The 11,029-nt window shown below is 49.4% G+C and overlaps 1 pseudogene; it reads right to left on the bottom strand.

Annotated features, from left to right (window-relative positions):
- Window positions 1–2,783: 2,783 nt before the first annotated feature.
- Window positions 2,784–11,029, bottom strand: part of LOC139277416 (zinc finger protein 420-like) — a 34,244-nt pseudogene continuing 25,998 nt past the window's right edge.

Here is an 11,029-nt window from a genome sequence, read left to right as displayed (position 1 = left end):
ATTCTCAGATTTCTTGGGATGAAACCGAACAGCGATTTACTTCTTGCAATGTAGTATACTATATTCACTGCTCACAATGCAGTCTCCTTTACATTGGGGAGAACAAACACAGATTATGTAACCGCTTTGCTGAGCATCTCCTTTCAGTCCACAAGCATGTCCCTGAGCTTCCGATCGCTTGCCGTTTTAATTCTCCATCCAACTCCCACTCTGACCTCTGTCCTCGGCCTCCTACACTGTTCCAATCAAGCTCAACGCAAGCTCGAGGAACAGCACCTCATCTTTCAATTGAGCACTTTTTCAGGGAGGCTTTGAGGTTGTCCCTATAATGTTTCCTCTGCCCACCTTTGGCTCGTTTGCTGTGAAGGAGTTCCAAGTAGAGCGCTTGTTTTGGGATTCTTGTGTCTGGCATGTGAACGATGTGGCCAGTCCATACTCACTCTTTGCCTCTCATTTCCTTTTTCACTTCCGCTCTGAACTTTCCATATTCAGCCTGGTTCTCGCTTGTATTCGCAACCTGACATCTGTCATACTCACTCTTTTTCTGCTTCATCTTTCTATCGCTTTCATCATCCAGGGAGCTTTGACTTTAGTTGCCCTATTCCCCTCGTGGGAATGTACCTTGACTGTACCCCAACCATCTCCTCTTTAAGGGCAGCCCATTGTTCGAATATAGTTCTGCCCGCCAATCTTTGATTCCAGTTCACCCAGGCCAGATCCATTCTCAACCCACTGAAATTGGCTTTCCTGCAATTAAATATTTTTACTCCAGATTGCTCCCTGTCTTTTTCCATAGCTAATCTAAACCTAATGATATTCTAATCACTGTTCCGGAAATGTTCCCCTACTGATACTTGCTCCATTTGTACCACCTCATTCCCCAGATCCAGCAATGCCTCCTTCCTCAGTGGGCGGAAACATACTGATCAAGAACGTTCTCCTGAACACACTTGAGAAATTCTTCTCTTTGGCGGTTCTGGGAGGGAGGGGAAGGGGTGAGAGCAGAGGTGCGGGAAATGGAACTGGCACGGTCGAGAGCCATGTGAACCAAGGTAGAGAGGAATCCTCGGTTGAGGGAAAGACATATCGGAAGCACGAGTATTGAAGGTGGTATCGTCAGAACAGAAGCGGCAGAGACGGAGAAACTGGGAGAATGGAACAGAATCCTTACAGGAAGCAGGGTGGGAGGAAGTGTAGTCCAGGTAGCTGTGGGAGTCAGTGGGCTTATGGTGGGTGTTTGTCGAAAGCCTATCCCCAGAAGTCGAGGCAGAGAAGGGATGAGTCAGAGATGGATCATGTGAAGGTGAGGGAAGGGTGGAAATTGCAAACAAAGAGAATGACATTTCCTAGCTCAGGGCGAGCGCAGGAAACAGCACCAATACAGACATCAATATACCAGGAAAGAAGGGGACCCGAGTAGGACTGGAACAAAGAATGTTCCACATATCTGACCGGAGGTGCTCTGACTGATAAAATGTCCCATTCCCCAGCACTGACATCCATCACCTCGATGAGCACAAAGATTCACCTAAAGGAAACACAAACCCACCAGATTCTCCCCCAGACACAGATACCGAGGGACAGGGAGTGTCCGGGACAACGACATTTCTCACACTAAGGTATAAATTCACCCTGTCCCTCTCCCCATTAATCCTGGGCTCCACACGGGTCGAATCCTGCTCCTGTTTCCCTTCCTGTAACAGCACTGAGCTAAATCCAGCCCATAATGAGCAGGGCTCAGAGAGGTTGTTGCTAGGCAGTGATGTCATAAAGCAGAGCTCTTCAACCCAGCTGGTCCTCTCCTTGTCCCTTTAAAGGTGGAGAGCTGGGACATCCCGTCTCAACACACATCCCCCTGTTCATACTGAGAATCCCTGGGGAAGGCCCAAGGCCCAGAGTGTGGAACATAACCCAGGGGGAAAGTGGAGGAGAGCTGGTGCTGTGTGGGAGATGAGAGAGGAGTCTGCTAACTCCCAGGGGCAGATCAGACAAAGTGCTTTGAGTGGTGGGTCCAGTGGTGAAACTGATCCCAAACCAAAGGGAATAAATAAAATGCAATCCAAGTGAACAAGCAACGGGACAACGGGAGGAAATCACAACCGGCCCAAAAGTGGGAATAATCTCCCCAACAGGTCGGTCCGGGTGTTTAGAAACTACTCCTGGTGACTGTGTGCCAGCAGGACTCGGCTTCACTCCAGTGTTTACAGGCTCACACCCAGGGGGCAATGTGTGGGAATTACAGGGCAGCAAGGACATGCCCAGAAATACCCCGGAGCACTGAAAGTCCACTGGGCCCCAGCCTATGCTCATCGCAAAACCCCAGGAAAGGGCAAATTGAAAACTAGGTTTTCAAGCATGATGCTCTGTTCACACATCGAAGGTGAGAGATGCTGTGGGGCACATGCTAAGTCCAGTAGGTGAAAGTGATTAACAGACTGGGTTTTTTGTTTAGTGATCCTGGGCATGTTATCGGGACCTTCCCTGGACACCAAGGCTGGGGGAGGCACTCTGGAAAGTATGGGGATCTGGGATTTGTCCATGAGAATAACCGAAGGTATGAGAACTGAAATAATCGAGTTAGATCACATTAGAACAGTGACTATACTCATTGGCTATAAAGTGCTTTGAGACATCCGGTGGTCATGAAAGGCGCTATATAAATACAAGTCTTTCTTTAGAAAAGAGAAAAGGCCCAAAACTGGAACAGTCGGGAACAGGACATTAATTAGTCTCACCTCATCTTGGAGACATCAAGGACTCGACACACTGTGCTTGAAAGCTGATTTATTTGACGTATATGCATAATATTAAACTGCAGCCCAGTTATAGGGTTAATATCAGCAGAAACAACCGCAACTGTCAGAGTGAACATGGCTCAGTCCTGGATGTGATTAACAGCAGCAATAACAGCAGAATCCAACCCCTGCAGTCACTTGTGAACTTGTTGGTGTCTCAGCAGGTTGGATGACCGAGTGAATCCCTTCCCACACACGGAGCAAGTGAACGGCCTCTCCCCAGTGTGAACTCGCTGGTGTCTCAGCAGGGTGGATGACTGGGTGAATCCCTTCCCACACACAAAGCAGGGGAATGATCTCTCTCCAGAGTGAACTGGCTGGTGTGCAATGAGATGGGATGAATTAGTGAATCCCTTCCCACACACTGAGCAGGTGAACGGTCTCTCCCCTGTGTGAACTCGCTGGTGAGCAATAAGGTTGGATGAATTAGTGAATTGCTTCCCACACACTGAGCAGGTGAATGGTCTCTCCCCAGAGTGAACTCGTTGGTGAGCAATGAGATGGGATGACTGCATGAACCTTTTCCCACAATGAGAGCAACTGAACGGTCGCTCCCCAGTGTGAACTCGCTGATGGTTCAGGAGGTTGGATGAGCGAGTGAATCCCTTCCCACACAGGGAGCAAATAAATGGCCTCTCCCCAGTGTGAATGCGTCGATGAGTTTCCAGCTGAGACGGGTAATTAAATCCCTTCCCACAGTCCCCACATTCCCAGGGTTTTTCCATGGTGTGATTGCACTTGTGTCTCGACAGGCCAGATGATTGGCTGAAGTCTCGTCCACACACACAACACGTGTACGGTTTCTCCCCGCTGTGCACGGTGCTTTTTGCTTCCATCTTCAAAAGCCGATGATATTCAGGTCCTGATGAATTGAGTGATTGTCAAATCTTACTGTTGTTTGATTTGATCGTCCGGTGTACAAATACTCCCCTTCTTATACCCTGTAAAATGAATTTAAAAGCAGGAAAAAGTGAATGTGAGAAAACCCGTGAAAATACAAAGGCAGGTTGTGAAATTGAGCTTAATTTATCTGGTCATTTGTGGGATAAAAACAAAATGCCCCAAACCCACAACCTCCACCACCTTGAAGGACAAGGTGCGTGGGAACACCATCACCTCCAAGTTCCCTTCCAAATCACGCATCATCCTGACTTGGTCATATATTGCCCTTCTTTCGTCGCTGGGTGAAAATCGTGGAACTCCCTACCAGCACTGTGGGAGTACCTTCACCACAAGGACTGCAGCGGTTCAAGAAGACAGCTCACCACCACCTTCTCGACAGCAACTGAGGACTGGCAATAAATGCTGGCCGTGCCAGCGATGCCCACACCCCATGAATGAATTAAACAAATCTGCATATGTAAAAGAAGATAAGAACATAAGAACTAGAAACAGGAGTAGGCCATATGGCCCCTCGAGCCTGCTCCGCCATTCAGTAAGCTCATGGCTAATCAAAGCCTCCCTGATAAAATGCGACATCTCCACTGACACCTGAGAGTCCTTGGCCATAGACCGCCCTAAGTAAAGGAAGTGCATTCGGGAGGGCGCTGAACTCCGAGTATAGTTGCCGAGAGCATGCAGAAATCAAGCGCAGGCAGCGGAAGGAGCGTGCGGCAAACCAGACTCCCTGCCCACCCTTTCCCTCAACGACTCTCTGTCCCACCTGTGACAGAGACTGTGGTTCTCGTATTGGACAGTACAGCCACCTGAGAACTCATGCTAAGAATGGAAGCAAGTCTTCCTCGATTCCGAGGGACTGCCTATGATGATGATGATGATGATGATGGCTAATCTGATCATGGACTCAGCTCCACTTCCCTGCCCGCTCCCCATAACCCCTTATCGTTTAAGAAACTGTCTATTTCTGTCAAATTTATTCAATGTCCCAGCTTCCACAGCTCTCTGAGGCAGCAAATTCCACAGATTTACAACCCTCAGAGAAGAAATTTCTCCTCATCTCAGTTTTAAATGGGCGGCCCCTTATTCTAAGATCGTGCCCTCTAGTTCTAGTCTCCCCCATCAGTGGAAACATCCTCATAATTTTATACATTTCGATAAGATCACCTCTCATTCTTCTGAATTCTGAATGAGTAGAGGCCTAGCCTACTCAAACTTCCCTCATAAGTCAACCCCCTCATCTCCAGAATCAACCGAGTGAACCTTCTCTGAACTGCCTCCAAAGCAAGTATATCCTTTTGTAAATATGGAAACCAAAACTGCATGCAGTATTTCAGGTGTGACCTCACCAATACCTTATACAGCTGTAGCAAGACTTCCCTGCTTTAATACTCCATCCCCTTTGCAATAAAGGCCAAGATTCTATTGGCCTCCCTGATCACTTGCTGTATCTGCATACTATCCTTTTATGTTTCATGCACAAGTACCCCCAGGTTCCGCTGTACTGCAGCACTTTGCAATCTTTCTCCATTTAAATAATAAACTTGCTCTTTGATTTTTTTTCCTGCCAAAGTGCATGACCTCACACTTTCCAACATTATACTCCATCTGCCAAATTTTTGCCCACTCACTGGATGAAAAGCTTCTACAGAAATACCTGTTCGTAAAACAATATTGTTTTACATTGTACATGCAGCATCTGGCTAACAACCTAATCTCCCTCAGAACCCGACTCCCCGGACAGACCCACATGGCCAATTGTTGGTGCCACTGGGCCCAGCAGTCGTGGGGGTGAAACCCAGCAGCTTCTCCTCCATCCCCACTACAGCTCAAACTGATGCAACAAACATATCCACACAGGAGGCCAGGGATATAAATCTGAAATAAAGAGAGAAAATACAGGAAATATTCAGCAGGTGAGGCAGCATCTGTGGAGAGAGAAACAAAGTTAACATTTCAGGCTGTTGACCACCTGTCTGCGTGCAATAAAACACTGCCTGACAGTTGCTGACTAATGACGGCTGCAGGACCCACAATTCTCTGCTCACCAGAAACCGTTCTGTACAACGCTGCGAGTGCGCATGCTCCCCAGGGCCACGCGCCATTCTGGGAGCGCCTGGGTCCTGTCCTTCGTCCTGAGTCGGACTCGGTGGACCCTGTTGAAGATTGCCCTCTCTCTCCTCCCCCGAAATGTGCTGACTCCAGCTGGGTTCAGTTCTACACTCACTGGTTCCCCACCTTTTGTGAAATGCTTCGGGCACTTTGTTAAACACACATACACAGCAGAGGCGCATTATTCTAATGGGAGATCACTTACGCAGGAGCAGCCAGTGGTGTGGAGCCTCCCGAGAGTCCGGCCACCTTCCAGCCAGTATTTACAGGAGCTGGGACACAGAAAATGGTCTCATTAAAATCAGAGAAATATTTGTTCACACAACCCTACCCCCCAAAAATACTGAGTAATTTCTCCTTCACTTATAGACGCTCCCCAACCGGTCACCACTGACAGACGCTCCCTGACCGGTCACCACTGACAGACGCTCCCTGACCGGTCACCAATGACAGACGCTCCCTGACCGGTCACCACTGACAGACGCTCCCTGACCGGTCACCACTGACAGACGCTCCCTGACCGGTCACCACTGACAGACGCTCCCTGACCGGTCACCACTGACAGACGCTCCCTGACCGGTCACCACTGACAGACGCTCCCTGACCGGTCACCACTGACAGACGCTCCCCGACCGGTCACCACTGACAGACGCTCCCCGACCGGTCACCACTGACAGACGCTCCCCGACCGGTCACCATTGACAGACGCTCCCCGACCGGTCACCACTGACAGACGCTCCCCGACCGGTCACCATTGACAGACGCTCCCCGACCGGTCACCATTGACAGACGCTCCCTGACCGGTCACCACTGACAGACGCTCCCTGACCGGTCACCACTGACAGACGCTCCCTGACCGGTCACCATTGACAGAAGCTCCCTGACCGGTCACCACTGACAGACGCTCCTTGACTGTAGGGATGTCCCGGAGTTTGGGTCTTAACCTGGCGCCAGTTGCGGGGAGGCGGATAATGCGGAGTTTGCTGTGGGGCCTGGGCCGCACTCGGTGTGTGTGAAGCCCGCGTCCCTCCGGGGCTTATTAACCGGCTCGCTCCGCCCATCCCTCAACCGCTCCGCCTCCTGGCCGCGCATGCTCAGCTCACCTCATTGATCTTCACACTCCGATTGGTTGGAGGACCAACCGCCCGCTCGGTCCTCCAGCTCCACCCCCGCTCTCCCTATTGGTCGGGAGCTGCCGTCAGTCACCCGGGCAGTGTGAGCTGAGCATGCGCGGTGGGGCGGGGCCGCGAGTGAGGCATGGGCGGAGGGAGCGGGTTAATAAACCCCAGGGGGACGCGGGCTTCACACACACCGAGTGCGGCCCAGGCCCCACAGCAAACTCCGCATTATCCGCTTCACGCACACCCGCTGTGGGCCTCCGGCCTTTCCCCCGAGCGGGGCCCCCGGGGGAGGGGCAACTGCGGGGCTTTCTCCCGGTGACAGGCCGGGGAGCGGCCGCCATCTTGCTGGGGCAGCAGGGCGCATGCGCGGTCTTTCCCAGGAACTAGGAGGAGAGAATGTTGTGAGTTTCTATCCTGGGCTCACAGTCAGGGCTTTTGTCAACTCTTTTTCCAGGCTGTGAGAGAAGGGGGGCAGCATTTACAGGCCGCAAACTCACAGCCTTCACATCCACATCACACACACTCCATTCAGCAGGAACCCAATATCAGCGGCCTTTCAATGTGGAAGGAGAAATGTTTGTTCTGTCTGTGGGGAAAGATTTCAAACATCAGTGTGACTGGAGAAGGCTCGAGACACACACACCCAAGTGAGAGTGATCCAGTGCACTGACTGTGGAAAGAGCTTTAACCAGTTACACAGCCTGAAAACATCACCATTCACAGCGGGGAGAAACCGTACACGTGTTGTGTGTGTGGACGTGGCTTCGACTGATCGTCCAACCTGGAGAGACACAAGGACACCCGCACCACGGAGAAACCGTGGGAATGTGGGGACTGTGGGAAGGGATTCAATTATCCATCCGAGCTGGAAACTGGGGAGAGGCTCCCTCTGTTGGAAGGGATTCACTCAATTGTCTAACATAGAAAATAGGTGCAGGAGTAGGCCATTCGGCCCTTCGAGCCTGCACCACTATTCAAAAAGATCATGGCTGATCCTTCACCTCAGTACCCCTTTCCTGCTTTCTTTCCATACCTCTTGATCCCTTTAGCCGTAAGGGCTATATCTAACTCCCTCTTGAATGTATTCATTGAACTGGCATCAACAACTTTCTGTGGTAGAGAATTCCACAGGTTAACAACTCTCTGAGTGAAGAAGTTTCTCCTCATCTCAGTCCTAAATGGCTTACCTCTTATCCTTATACTGTGACCCCTGGTTCTGGACTTCCCCAACATCCGGAACATTCTTCCTGTATCTAACCTGTCCAGTCCTGTCAGAATTTTATATGTTTCTATGAGAACCCCTCTCATCCTTCTAAACTCCAGTGAATACAGGCCCAGTCGATCCAGTCTCTTCTCATATGTCAGTCCTGCCACCCCAGGAATCAATCTGGTGAACCTTCGCTGCACTCCCTCAATAGCAAGAGCGTCCTTCCTCAGATTAGGAGACCAAAACTGAACATAATATTCCAGATGAGGCTTCACCAAGGCCCTGTACAACTGCAGTAAGACCTCCCTGCTCCTATACTCAAATGCCCTAGTTATGAAGGCCACCATACCATTTGCTTTCTTCACCACCTGCTGTACCTGCATGCCAACTTTCAATGACTGATGTACCATGACACCCAGATCTTGTTGCACCTCCCCTTTTCCTAATCTGCCGCCATTCAGATAATATTCTGCCTTCGTGTTTTTGCCACCAAAATGGATAACGTCACATTTATCCACATTATGTCAGTGTGCCAGTGCAGCCTTTGGCCATCTGAGGAAAAGAGTGTTTGAAGACCAGGCCCTCAAATCTACCGCCAAACTCATGGTCTATAGGGCTGTAGTAATGCCCGCCCTCCTGTATGGATCTGAGGCATGGACGATGTATAGAAGGCACCTCAAGTCGCTGGAGATAGATCACCGACAACGTCTCTGCAAGATCCTGCAAATCCCCTGGGAGGACAGGCGGACCAACTTCAGTGTCCTCAACCAGGCTAACATCCCCAGCATTGAAGCACTGACCACACTCGATCAGGTTCGCTGGGCAGGCCACCAAGTTCGCATGCCAGATACGAGACTCCTTTAGCAAATGCTTAATGCGGAGCTCCTTCTTGGTAAACAAGCCAAAGGAGGACAGGGCAAGCGTGATAAGGACACCCTCAAAGTCTCCCTGGTAAATGCGACATCACCACTGACACCTGGGGGACCCTGGCCGAAGACCGCCTGAGGTGGAGAAAGTGCATCCGAGAGGGTGTTCAGCTCTTTGAGTCTCAACGCAAAGAGCGTGACGAGGCCAAGCGCAGGCAGTGGAAGGAGCATGTGGCAAACCAGCCCCACCCACCCCTTCCCTCGACGAATATCTGTCCCACCTGTAACAGGGTCTGTGGCTCTCACATTTATCCACATTATACTGCATCTGCCATGCATTTGCCCATTCACCAAACCTGTCAAGTCACCCTGCAACCTCTTAGCATCCTCCTCACAGCTCACACTGCCACCCAGCTTCGTGTCATCTGCAAACTTGGAGATATTACACTCAATTCCTTCTTCCAAATCATTGATGTATATTGTAAATAGCTGGGGTCCCAGCACTGAGCCCTGTGGCACCCAACTAGTGACTGCCTGACATTCTGAAAAGGATCCATTATACCCGACTCTCTGGTTCCTGTCTGCCAACCAGTTCTCTATCCACGTCAGTATATTATGCCCAATACCATGTGCTTTAATTTTGCACACCAATCTCTTGTGTGGGATCTTGTCAAAAGCTTTTTGAAAGTCCAAATACACCACATCCACTGGTTCTCCCTTGCCCACTCTACTAGTTACATCCTCAAAAAATTCCAGAAGATTTGTCAAGCATAATTTCCCTTTCATAAATCCATGCTGACTTGGACCGATCCTGTCACTGCTTTCCAAATGCGCTGCTATTTCATCTTTAATAATTGATTCCAACATTTTCCCCATTACTGATGTTAGGCTAACCGGTCTATAATTACACGTTTTCTCTCTCCTTTTTTAAACAGTGTTGTTACATTAGCTCCCCTCCAGTCCACAGGAACTGATCCAGAGTCGATAAGACTGTTGGAAAATGATCACCAATGCATCCACTATTTCTAGGGCCACTTCCTTAAGTACTCTGGGATGCAGATTATCAGGCCCCAGGGATTTATCTGCCTTCAGTCCTATCAATTTCCCCAACACAATTTCCCACCTTATAATGATTTCCTTCAGTTCCTCCTTCTCATTAGACCCGCGGTCCCCTAGTATTTCCGGAAGGTTATTTGTGTCTTACTTCGTGAAGACAGAACCAAAGTATTTGTTCAACTGGTCTGCCATTTCTTTGTTCCCCATTATAAATTCATCTGAATCTGACATCAAAGGACCTACGTTTGTCTTCACTAACCTTTTTCTCTTCACATATCTATAGAAGCTTTTTCAGTCAGTTTTTATGTTCCCAGCAAGCTTCCTCTCATACTCTATTTTCCCCCTCCTAATTAAACCCTTTGTCCTCCTCTGCTGGATTCTAAATTTCTCCCAGTCCTCAGGTTTGCTGCTTTTTCTGGCCAATTTATATGCCTCTTCCTTGGATTTAACACTATCCTTAATTTCCCTTGTTAGCCACGGTTGAGCCACCTTCCCCGTTTTATTTTTACTCCAGACAGGGATGTACAATTGTTGAAGTTCATCCATGTGATCTTTAAATGTTTGCCATTGCCTATCCACCGTCAACCCTTTAAGTATCATACGCCAGTCTAATCTAGCCAATTCACGTCTCATACCACCGAAGTTACCTTTCCTCAAGTTCAGGACCCTAATCTCTGAATCAACTGTGTCACTCTCCATCTTAATAAATAATTCTACCATGTTATGGTCACTCTTCCCCAAGGGGCCTCGCACAACAAGATTACTAATTAGTCCTTTCTCATTTCACATCACCCAGTCTAGGATGGCCAGCCCTCTAGTTGGTTCCTCGACATATTGGTCTCGAAAGCCATCCCTAATACACTCCAGGAAATCCTCCTCCACCACATTGCTACCAGTTTGGTTAGCCCAATCAATATGTAGATTAAAGTCGCCCATGATAACTGTTGTACCTTTATTGCACACATCCCTAATTTC

This window comes from Pristiophorus japonicus, chromosome 12, assembly GCF_044704955.1.
Source record: "Pristiophorus japonicus isolate sPriJap1 chromosome 12, sPriJap1.hap1, whole genome shotgun sequence".
In the NCBI taxonomy this organism is placed as follows: domain Eukaryota; kingdom Metazoa; phylum Chordata; class Chondrichthyes; family Pristiophoridae; genus Pristiophorus; species Pristiophorus japonicus.
The sequence above is the reverse complement of the archived record's forward strand: the minus strand, read 5'-3'. Positions and strand labels throughout refer to the sequence as shown.